Below are 11,364 nucleotides of genomic sequence, written 5' to 3' on the forward strand. Positions count from 1 at the left end.
CGGCATTGGTCCAAGTGCTCCCTCTACCTACCGCTATGGTTTGAGTCAGCTTGACGGGTGTTGTGTTGAGATGCCAGTAGAGAGCACTGTGGTCCAATTATATTGTAGGATTTTAATAGGGATATTTTACAATGTTCCTCCTTGTAGAATAGCTTGACTGACTTAAACCCTTGGCTTCTAGAAGGAACGTAGGCCTCTTGTATAATAAGTGCTCCAAAAATATGTTAATAAATTTGTTGTAAAGCCTTTTACTGACATGTTGGTTGTTAGGAGAAGACATGACAGGAAGACAGCTCTGCATCACCATTTTAGCCTCTCTGTACATCTAGATGGTGTCAACCACAGACTCTGTTTCACACAGCCAATAAGGTATTCTATCAGAACTCTCGCTCTCTCTTCACTCTGTAAGTACACTCGATAATAACTTATACCCTACCGTTGTACTTTTTATTGGTGATTTGTTCTGCAGAATGAAAGCTTGCATGTCAATCTAAATGTAAAATACATCTGTAGTGTGGTGTATTTTGTTTTGTTTAGTTGAATTATGTTTAGTTGAATTATGTGGAAGAGACCAGGATATATTGTGCCCCTGAGTTCCAAAACAACAATGCTATAGTCATGATAATGAGAATAAAATAAGTTTGAAACAATTGATGGAGAAACATGTCTTACAGGAGCTACACATTTGCCAGAATAAGTGACCACCCGCCCCTCCCGTGCTTAGTTGCAGTATGAGGTGTTGTCACGTCCTGACCATAGAAAGATGTTCTTTTCTATGGTAGAGTAGGTCAGGGCGTGACAGGTTTTTTCTCTCTCTATGTTTTCAATTTCTATGTTCAGGTTCTAGTTTTGTATTTCTATGTTGGGGTTTTGTTTGGGATGATCTCCAATTAGAGGCAGTTGGTCCTCATTGTCTCTAATTGGAGATCATACTTAAGTAGGGTTTTTTTCCACCTGGGTTTGTGGGAGATTCTTTTTTGAGTAGTGTATGTTTCAACTCTGCGTCACGGTTTGTTCTTTAGTTTATGTTTATGTATTGCATAGTTTCACAGTGTAAATAAAATGTGGAATGACACACACGCTGCACTTTGGTCCGCTTCTCCTTTCAACAACCGTGACAGGTGTAATCTACATAATGTTAAACATCTACTCTATTAAAGGGGGCTCTGATCTGTAGGCCTATGTGACATCATTAGTTGTCCTGCATCAAAAAGACTGCGTCATGCATGTTAATGTCTTAATTAGTGTCAAAATATACAGTACCAGTCAAAAGTTTTAGAACACCTACTCATTCAAGGGTTTTTCTTTATTTTTACTATTTTCTACATTGTAGAATAGAATACATCAAAACTATGAAATAACACATATGGAATCATGTAGTGACCAAAAAAGTGTTAAACAAATCAAAATATATTTTTGATTCTTCAAAGTAGCCACCCTTTGCCTTAAAGACTGCTTTGCACACTCTTGGCATTCTCTACACCAGCTTCATGAGGAATGCTTTTCAAACAGTCTTGAAGGATTCCTATATATGCTGAGCACTTGTTGGCTGCTTTTCCTTCACTCTGCGGTCCAACTCATCCCAAACAATCTCAATTGGGTTGAGGTCGGGTGATTGTAGAGGCCCGGTCATCTGATGCAGCACTCCATCACTCTTCTCATTGGTCAAATAGCCCTGATACAACCTGGAGGTGTTTTTTAGGTCATTGTCCTGTTGAAAAACAAATGATGGTCTCACTAAGCACAAACCAGATGGGATGGCGTATCGCTGCAGAATGCTGTGGTAGCCATGCTGGTTAAGTGTACCTTGAATTCTAAATAAATTACCGTCAGTGTCACCAGGAAAGCACCCCCACACCTCGTCCTCCATGCTTCATGTTGGGAACCACACATGGGGAGATCATCCGTTCACCAACTCTGTGTCTCACAAAGACGCGGCGGTTGGAACTAAACATCTCAAATGTGGACTCATCAGACCAAAGGACAGATTTCCACCCGTCCTTCTCGTAGAATAGCTTGACTGACTTAAACCCTTGGCTTCTAGAAGGAACGTAGGCCTCTTGTATAATAAGTGCTTTTTAATTTTCCACCCCTCGTGTTTCTTGGCCCAAGCAAGTCTCTACTTCTTATTGGTGTCCTTCAGTAGTGGTTTCTTTGCAGCAATTCGACCATGAAGGCCTGGTTCATACAGTCTCCTCTGAACAGTTTATGTTAAGATTTGTCTGTTACTTGAACTATGTGAAGAATGTATTTGGGCTGCAATCTGAGGTGCAGTTAACTCTAATGAACTTACCCTCTGCAGCAGAGGTAACTCTGGGTCTTCCTTTTCTGTGGGGGTCCTAATGTGAGCCAGTTTCATCTTAGCGCTTTATGGTTTTTGTGACTGCACCTGCAGAAACTTTAAAAGTTCTTGACATTTTCCGGATTTACTGACCTTCATGTCTTAAAGTAATGATGGACTTTTGTTTCTCTTTGCTTATTTGAGCTGTTTTTGCCATAATATGGCCTTGGTCTTTTACCAAATAGGGCTATGTTCTGTATACCACCCCTACCTTGTCACAACACAACTGGAGCACAAAAGGGTTCTCCTATGGGGACAGCTGAAGAACCCATTTGGGATCCTGTTTTCTAAGAGACTACCCTGCATGTGTCACAGGTGTAACCAAGGTCTTATAATGAGTGACATCATCCTCGCCTCCTCCATGGCATCTACAATGTTGATCCTGGCAACGACTCAAAGGTTTTGAGCACGGTCGCTAGGCGATGGTCCAGGGCGGAGAGGGACCACGGAGAATAGAGGATCATGAAAAAGAGAGTCCCTCATGACATGACAGACTGTACTGGGGCAGGGAGAGGAGACGCAGACAGAAGCAGGAGGGTAGAACGATGGATCCTAGAGAAGGAGAAAGTGAGTGAGAGAGAAATGGAGTGAAAGTTGAGAAAGAAGAGGAATAAATTATATTTTTCATTTATCATGTTCTCTCCTCTAGCTGAATATATATATTCATGACAACACAACTTATTGCGCATTAATGTTTAATCATGTACCATGTTTTACCTGCAGCACTGCTCCAGAGGTGTCAGGATAGAGGGCTCATCTGTAGAGTGACGTCCAAACCTGTAGTCAGCACACAGACAGTGTCAGTGTTACAATCAACTAACGTTAGTTAAACATGTAGTCAGCACACAGACAGTGTCAATGTTACAATCAACTAACGTTAGTTAAACCTGTAATCAGCACACAGACAGTGTCGATGTTACAATCAACTGATGTTAGTTAAACCTGTAGTCAGCACACAGGCAGTGTCAATGTTACAATCAACTAACGTTCGTTAGCTAGCATTCGAGGGCTGACTGTTTTCAATGATTTGTGCAGTATAAAAATAAAATGTTGGTAATTTGTGTAGTCTTACTACTGCAGTAGGCTACTGCTTGTCCATGTGATAGCTAACAGCAAGAAACTGAGACGAGAGAAACGTGAAAGCATTCAGGCAGCAGAGATGAGCTTGTCAGTAGCTAGCTAATGTTAGCTATATTGTAGCTATAAAGCATTATGTTTACTGTTATTTTGAAATAACATCTTTATTTTATTGTTTACAAGTTATATACATAGACAGAAGGGAGTTAGTTATAAATACAATATATTTGGCTGTAGTTTAGTTTAGAAGAAAGACTTACGCAGTGGTGTAAAGTACCTAATTAAAAATACTTTAAATTGCTTCTTAAGTAGTTTTTTTGGGGGGGAATCTGTACTTTACTTTACTATTTATATATTTGACAACTTTTAGTTCATTACATTCCACAAGAAAATAATGTACTTTTTACTCCATACATTTTCCCTAACACCCAAAAGTCTTCATTACATTTTGAATGCTTAGCAGGACCGAAAATTGTTCAATTCACACACTTATCAAGAGAACATCACTGGTCATCCTAACTGCCTCTGATCTGGCAGACTCACTAAACAGAAATTATTTCTTTGTAAATGATGTCTGAGTGTTGGAGTGTGCCCCTGGCTATCCGTAAATTTAAAAAACAAGAAAATTGTGCCTTCTGGTTTGCTTAGTATAAGGACATTTTAATTGTTCATACTTATATTTGAACAATTACGTTTACTTTTGAGACTAAAGTGTATTTAAAACCAAATACTTTTAGACTTTTACTCTAGTAGAATTGTACTGGGTGACTTTTACCTGAGTAATTTTCTATTATGGTATCTTTACTTTAACTCAAGTATGACAAATTGAGTACTTTTTCCACCACTGGATTTTCGTTTATTTTTTACTAGAGAATTACTTGTCAATTAGGTTTGATGCACCCATTGCAAAGACTTGCATAAACAGCTCTTTGTCCGATCTGTGCTGGTAATGTACAGCAGCTGCCATTATAGCAGCAGTGATAGACCGGAACCAGTAATTCCCAGACACTCCCTCACGAGAGATAGGCCTGTTGAGATACTCCCTCTTTGTGCACGTGTTCCAAGTGGCTGCCAGGTAAAAGTAGACGATAGCAGACAACAGGATTGTTAGTGAAAGGGGGTGTTGTTGAACGTTTTCTTGACTTTTGTAGATAACGTAAAATGTTATCCAAGAACTTTCTGAAGTAATATTAGGCTACATGAGACGTTTATTTGTTCTAACTTATTTACGTTTTGATATTTAAATAGATGTTTGATTGCTCTGGTCTAGGGGCGCATCAGTTGCAGCCTTGAGAATCGAATTTTCTCTCCGCAACTCCTTAGTCATTATCTGAACACTACAACAAAATATTCTGACTGTACTGTAGCCGACAACATTTCATTCCATACAAAGAAACAATAGCTTCCACAATGGATCGGGTAAGTCTGGCTTTAACAGTATATGCTTGCTGTGTTGTACAAAAGGGTCTAGGACTAGTTTTAATCGTCTTTGATCCTCCACATTCCTTGTTGGGTTTAAACGGCTGGACAAAAAAAACATGACGGAAAAACTTGTTGGGATTTTTTTCTTCTTCAACAAAGTACACTATCATGTTTAGGAATCTATGACCTAATTATCTCTCCTTTCTCACAAAGTGTTCACATAACTTCACTGATTTCGTACACATTATCCATTATTTGACCAGATACTCAAGTTGCCGCTCAAACAAAGAAAATAAATGTTTTCAACAATGGAAGGCAATCAGTAAAGAGGCAAGATCAGGTGGGACCATTATAGCCAATGAGAGGGCAGATATGCTTGTTGCCACAGAGTCAAACTTCTATTTAGCATTTTAATTTATTTAGGATTAGGCATAACGTTAGAAGTGTTGTTAAGGTTAAAATCACATGTTAATAAGATCAATGGTAGAAATGGGCGTGGTTTATGACTTTGTTTGTGGTAACTAGTGACGACCAGGCACTACCCCCATATAAAGTGTCCTACTTTTATCAATACACTCCTAACAACCTAATCGTTACGAATTTTATATTCGATCAAATAAAACAGAAGACAGCTTTTGGGCCGAGTTATCACTGTCGCTTCGCCTCTTCCTCGCTGTTTGATAGGAAATGACTGGTATGAGATATATGGTGGAAACTAGCCCATGCCTCCACCAGCCAATGCTCTTAGATTTGTGGGTTGTAGTCAACGAGTCAACATTTCAGGTAAAAGGAGATATTTTAGGGTTTCACCCAAATCAGAGGTTTAGACTGAATTAATACAATATTTGGTTTAATGTTAATCTATGTTGAATACTTCCAACAGGACAAAGCTAGTCCGTCCCTCTCCATCCTCCCGGAGTCCCCAGGTCGACCGCCTCCCTGTACTTTACTGCTGGTTCTGGTCGACTGCAGGAAAACACCGGGCCAGAGTGGAACTGAGAGAGGAGAAGAGAAGGAACATGGAGATTTGATTTCATTACGTAAGAACCATGGTGTGTGGATTAGACTACAGTCTGCTTCTGTAACAATTCATTGATTTAAGTATATATTGATTAAAATATCTGGTCGATTTTTAAGAAGTGTAACTTGGTTTAAAAAAAAGTTTAATTTCACATCATTTTAACATTCTGTCATAAAGATCACGTGTTCAACTTAATAAAACACATGTTTTGCCATCTCAAGAGGTTAAATGAAATATAAATACTATAGTAAGAGCCAATGTGCCAAATAAAGTAACAGGGTTGACCTAACAGGGGACTAGTGAAAACAACAAAAACATTACATTGGTAGAATAGTCCTTTAAATCAGTCATGAATCTGCTTGTGACAGGGGACTAGTGAAAACAACAAAACCGCTGGATTACATCAAATCAAATGTATTTGTCACATACACATGGTTAGCAGGTGTTAATGCACGTGTGGCGAAATGCTTGTGCTTCTAGTTCCGACCATGCAGTAATATCTAACAAGTAATATAACCTAACAATTTCACAACAACTACCTTATACACACAAGTGTAAAGGAATGAATACGAATATGTACATACAAATATATAAATGAGTGATGGCCGAACGGCAGTAGATGGTATAGAGTACAGTATATATATATATGAGATGAGTAATGTAGGGTATGAAAACATATAAAGTGGCATTGTTTAAAATGGCTAGTGATACATTACATCAAGATGGCAAGATGCAGTAGATGGTATAGAGTACAGTATATACATATGAGATGAGTAATGTAGGGTATGTAAACATTATATAAAGTGGCATTGTTTAAAGTGACTAGTGATACATTACATCAAGATGGCAAGATGCAGTAGATGGAATAGCGTACAGTATATACATATGAGATGAGTAATGTAGGGTATGTAAACAATATATAACATGGGTAAAATAGTCCTTTAAATCGGCCATGAATCTGCTTGTGACATGAGGAATGGACCTAGTATAGTGCAACAGGGAGTAGCAATTGAATGCAATTTTCAGAAAGAAAGTTATTTCTAGCATGTCTATGTCTGGGTAAAAGGGTTGACTTGCTCAGTTTTACACCATAAAACAGCAGTAAATTGATAAAGAGTAGAACCAGCTCACCTGCTTATACTCTATGATTTGACTATTAGATGTTCAATGTTTCTTATGCAAAAAAAAAAGATTTTCAAAAATACTTTTTTTAAAGAATAGTTTCACCATATTAAAACAAGATTTCAGTTCATGTAACAGGATTGACCTTAAATTGAGAGACAAATGTAAATGAATCACTAATCACATGAAATAAATCATGTTCAGAAATGACTGTCATAGTAACCAAATAACTAGGGCTTTACATGCACGCGAATCATTTCCTATTAAACTGATTATGGCAGTAGGCCGAGTATGGTGTTAGTCATGTAAACGTCTCTCTGCTTATCTTAATTGATGTAAGGTCATAACCGAAGTAAGCATATGCCTTTAAAAACACCTGGTTTTCTGAACAATCTGTAGAATGATTAGGACATGTAAACACTTTAATCAGAGTTCTAGAGGTGTATTTAGTCTGTGCATGTGTTAACACAAGCAGCACAAGCTAACTTCTTTTGACCGAGTCCAGTGAGTTCAGGAAAAAATAAAGCTGCATACTTTCAGTTATCTGAACTCAATCAAATATGCTTAAAATAACATGGTCGCTGTTGTAGAAAGTTTTTGATAGCCTATTTTTTGCATTTATCAAAGTCCCGTCAGGTAGCCTGATTTCAGATGTGTCCATGTAAACAGGTTTATGAGGGAAATTGTAATTCTTTCAAAGCATGTCAACATTTTAAATCAAACTCTTATACTAATTGACTATTCACAATAATCATATTATTCTGTGCTTGTAACTTTACTCAATGATGGTAAAACCTAGGAGTAATTAATGTATTAGATGGGTTAAAATCTTTCTAAAAGTTAAACAGGGTTGACGGAGGGACCTGTTAAAATGCTGAATTGTGTCACTTTAGCAAGTCTTTATTCATATAAAAAAATCAAATTAATCAAATACTCCATGTGTTCTGTATTAAATGACACTTTATTTAATATAACAGAGATTTAAAATTGAATATTGGTGCACAATTATTACTGGAAAAATATCAAAAGGACACAAAAGGCATTCATTTAATGGAAATACCGATCTGTTTATGGACCCATATTTGCAAAACTTAATGATTAAATGTCTTTGTTTCACAGGGGACAGCCCTAATCGTTGCTCTCTCAGTGGGAGGGGCTTATCATCTGTGGAGCCTCAACAACATCATGATGCTATCAAGAAAGAACAGAGTCTCTCCAGATCAGAACACCTCAAGAAACACCAGCAGAGACGAATAGGGAAGAAACCTCACCACTGCTGCTTTGACTGTGGGAAGAGTTTTGCTAAACAGAAGGAATTGATCATTCATGAGCGGATTCACACCGGTGAGAAACTGTACCACTGCTCTCAGTGTGGGAAGAGTTTAGCTGCATCTAAAACATTAAATTCTCATCAGAAAATTCATACAGGGGAGATACCTTACCCCTGCTTTGATTGTGGGAAATACCTCAATCAATCAGGAGCCCAGACTACACACCAACGCATACACACAGGAGAGAAGCCTTATACCTGTGATCAGTGTGGGAAGGGCTTCAATCAATCAGGAAACCTGACTATACACGAATGCATACACACAGGAGAGAAGCCTTATAGCTGTGATCAGTGTGGGAAGAGCTTCAGTCGATCAGGAGACCTGACTATACACGAACGCATACACACAGGAGAGAAGCCTTATAGCTGTGATCATTGTGGGAAGAGCTTCATTCGATCAGGAGACCTGACTACACACAAACGCCTACACACAGGAGAGAAGCCTTATAGCTGTGATCAGTGTGGGAAGAGCTTCAATCAGTCAGGACACCTGACTTTACACCAACGCATACACACAGGAGAGAAGCCTTATAGCTGTGATCAGTGTGGGAAGAGCTTCAGTCGATCAGGAGACCTGACGAGACACCAACGCATACACACAGGAGAGAAGCCTTATACCTGTGATCAGTGTGGGAAGAGCTTCAATAATTCAGGACAACTGACTACACACCAACGCATACACACCGGAGAGAAGCCTTATAGCTGTGATCATTGTGGGAAGAGCTTCATTCGATCAGGAGACCTGACTACACACACACGCCTACACACAGGAGAGAAGCCTTATAGCTGTGATCAGTGTGGGAAGAGCTTCAATCAGTCAGGACACCTGACTTTACACCAACGCATACACACAGGAGAGAAGCCTTATAGCTGTGATCAGTGTGGGAAGAGCTTTGCTCGAGATTTCACCCTGACTACACACCAGCGAATACATACAGGAGAGAAGCCTTATAGCTGTGATCAGTGTGGGAAGAGCTTTGCTCGAGATTCCATCCTGACTACACACCAGCGAATACACACAGGAGAGAAGCCTTATAGCTGTGATCAGTGTGGGAAGAGCTTCAATCATTCAGGATCCCTGATTACACACCAACGCATACACACAGGAGAGAAGCCTTATAGCTGTGATCAGTGTGGGAAGGGCTTCAATCATTCAGGATCCCTGACTGAACACCAACGCCTACACACAGGAGAGAAGCCTTATAGCTGTGATCAGTGTGGGAAGAGCTTCAATCATTCAGGATCACTAACTACACACAAACGCATACACTCAGGAGAGAAACCCTATAGTTGTGATCAGTGTGGAAAGAGCTTCAATCAATTGGGAGACCTGACTACGCACCAACGCATACACACAGGAGAGAAGCCTTATAGCTGTGATCATTGTGGGAAGAGCTTCAATCAGTCAGGACACCTGACCACACACCAACGCATACACACAGGAGAGAAGCCTTATGGCTGTGATCAGTGTGGGAAGAGCTTCATTCAATCAGTAGAGCTGACTAGACACCAGCGAATACACACTGGAGAGAGATCTTACCCCTGTCTATGTGGAAAGTGCTTTGCTCATTCAGGGTCACTGATAAAACACCAGGAAGCACAAATGTGTTGTTTTTTATCTCCCTCTCCTGCACCGGTTCCAGATCCCTAAATACAATTTCAATAGAAAACATCTTGTAAAGAGTCATCCATCTCCCATTCTCTTAACAGTTCACTAAGTCTGATTACCATGGTAACCTGTGTAGCATGATATGCAGCTCTGGATCCATATGTATCAAGCGTCTTGGAGTAGGAGTGCTGTGTGTGTGGTGGGGCGGGGGTGTTCAGAGTTGTATCTATTTCATTAACTCCTACTATCCATTAAATAATGTAGAATAATGTTTCAACAATAGTTGGTGCATATTCATGTGTGAGGGAAATGTTGTCTGAAGAGAGAGCCTTGAATTGTACATCATGTCTCATACAATCATTGGTTCCTGTAGGTGCTGGGTAGAGATGTGAGGGGGAGACGGTCATGACCCCCTCAGACCTTTTGGCAGAACGTCCAGAATATGTTATATAAGTTAAGATAGGAGACGGTGCCAGTCACATGCAGGAACCAAACGTTAATGATGAATAATGTATATCATGCAAGTATAACTTGTCTGTGTAAGCAGTATATATGAGAACTAACGGGACTGCCCCGAAAGAGCTCCTGACCGACATGTACTATGGTGCATTAAGTTTGTTGGAACCTCTCCAGCTTGCTGATAATAAAGAATTATTCATTTAAGTTTGACTTTGAGGCCCTGGTGGTAATTTCCACGACACGTTTTCAATAAAAAAACAAATTATGTGAAGGAGATGTGTCGCGCTGCATGAGGCAAATGGTGGTCACACCAGATACTGACTACCTTTTTTAAAGTTATCTGTGACCAACAGATGCATATCTGTATTCCCAGTCATGTGAAATCCATAGATTAGGGCCTAATTCATTTAGAACAGTTTACTGATTTGTTTATATGAACTATAACTCAGTAAAATCATATACATTGTTGCATGTTGTGTTTCTATTGTTGTTCAGTATAGTAATAATAATATAATAAACTAATTGAATAAATGAATGGGCCTCCTACTGTTTTAGGTGTTCTGGGTCAGAACTGTTTCAACGTGACTTACACCCATCAGAGTATCTGTGCCCTGAAACAACTCTGACTGTCACAGGTAATATATAATATCTACAGGGAATATAGAATATATACAGGTAATATACAATATCTACAGGGAATATATAATATATACAGGGAATATAGAATATATACAGGTAATATATAATATCTACAGGGAATATATAATATATACAGGTTATATATAATATCTACAGGGAATATAGAATATATACAGGTAATATATAATATCTACAGGGAATATATAATATATACAGGGAATATAGAATATATACAGGTAATATATAATATCTACAGGGAATATATAATATATACAGGTTATATATAATATCTACAGGTAATATATAATATCTACAGGGAATATAGAATATATACAGGTAATATA

The 11,364-nt window shown here is 38.8% G+C and overlaps 1 pseudogene; it reads left to right on the plus strand.

Moving 5' to 3' along the window:
* The window catches only part of LOC115147883 (zinc finger protein 721-like), a 32,364-nt pseudogene extending 21,773 nt beyond the window's left edge, over nt 1-10,591 (plus strand).
* Nucleotides 10,592-11,364: the final 773 nt, after the last annotated feature.

The sequence above is a fragment of the Salmo trutta genome, chromosome 14 (assembly GCF_901001165.1).
Source record: "Salmo trutta chromosome 14, fSalTru1.1, whole genome shotgun sequence".
Classification (NCBI taxonomy): Eukaryota; Metazoa; Chordata; class Actinopteri; order Salmoniformes; family Salmonidae; genus Salmo; species Salmo trutta.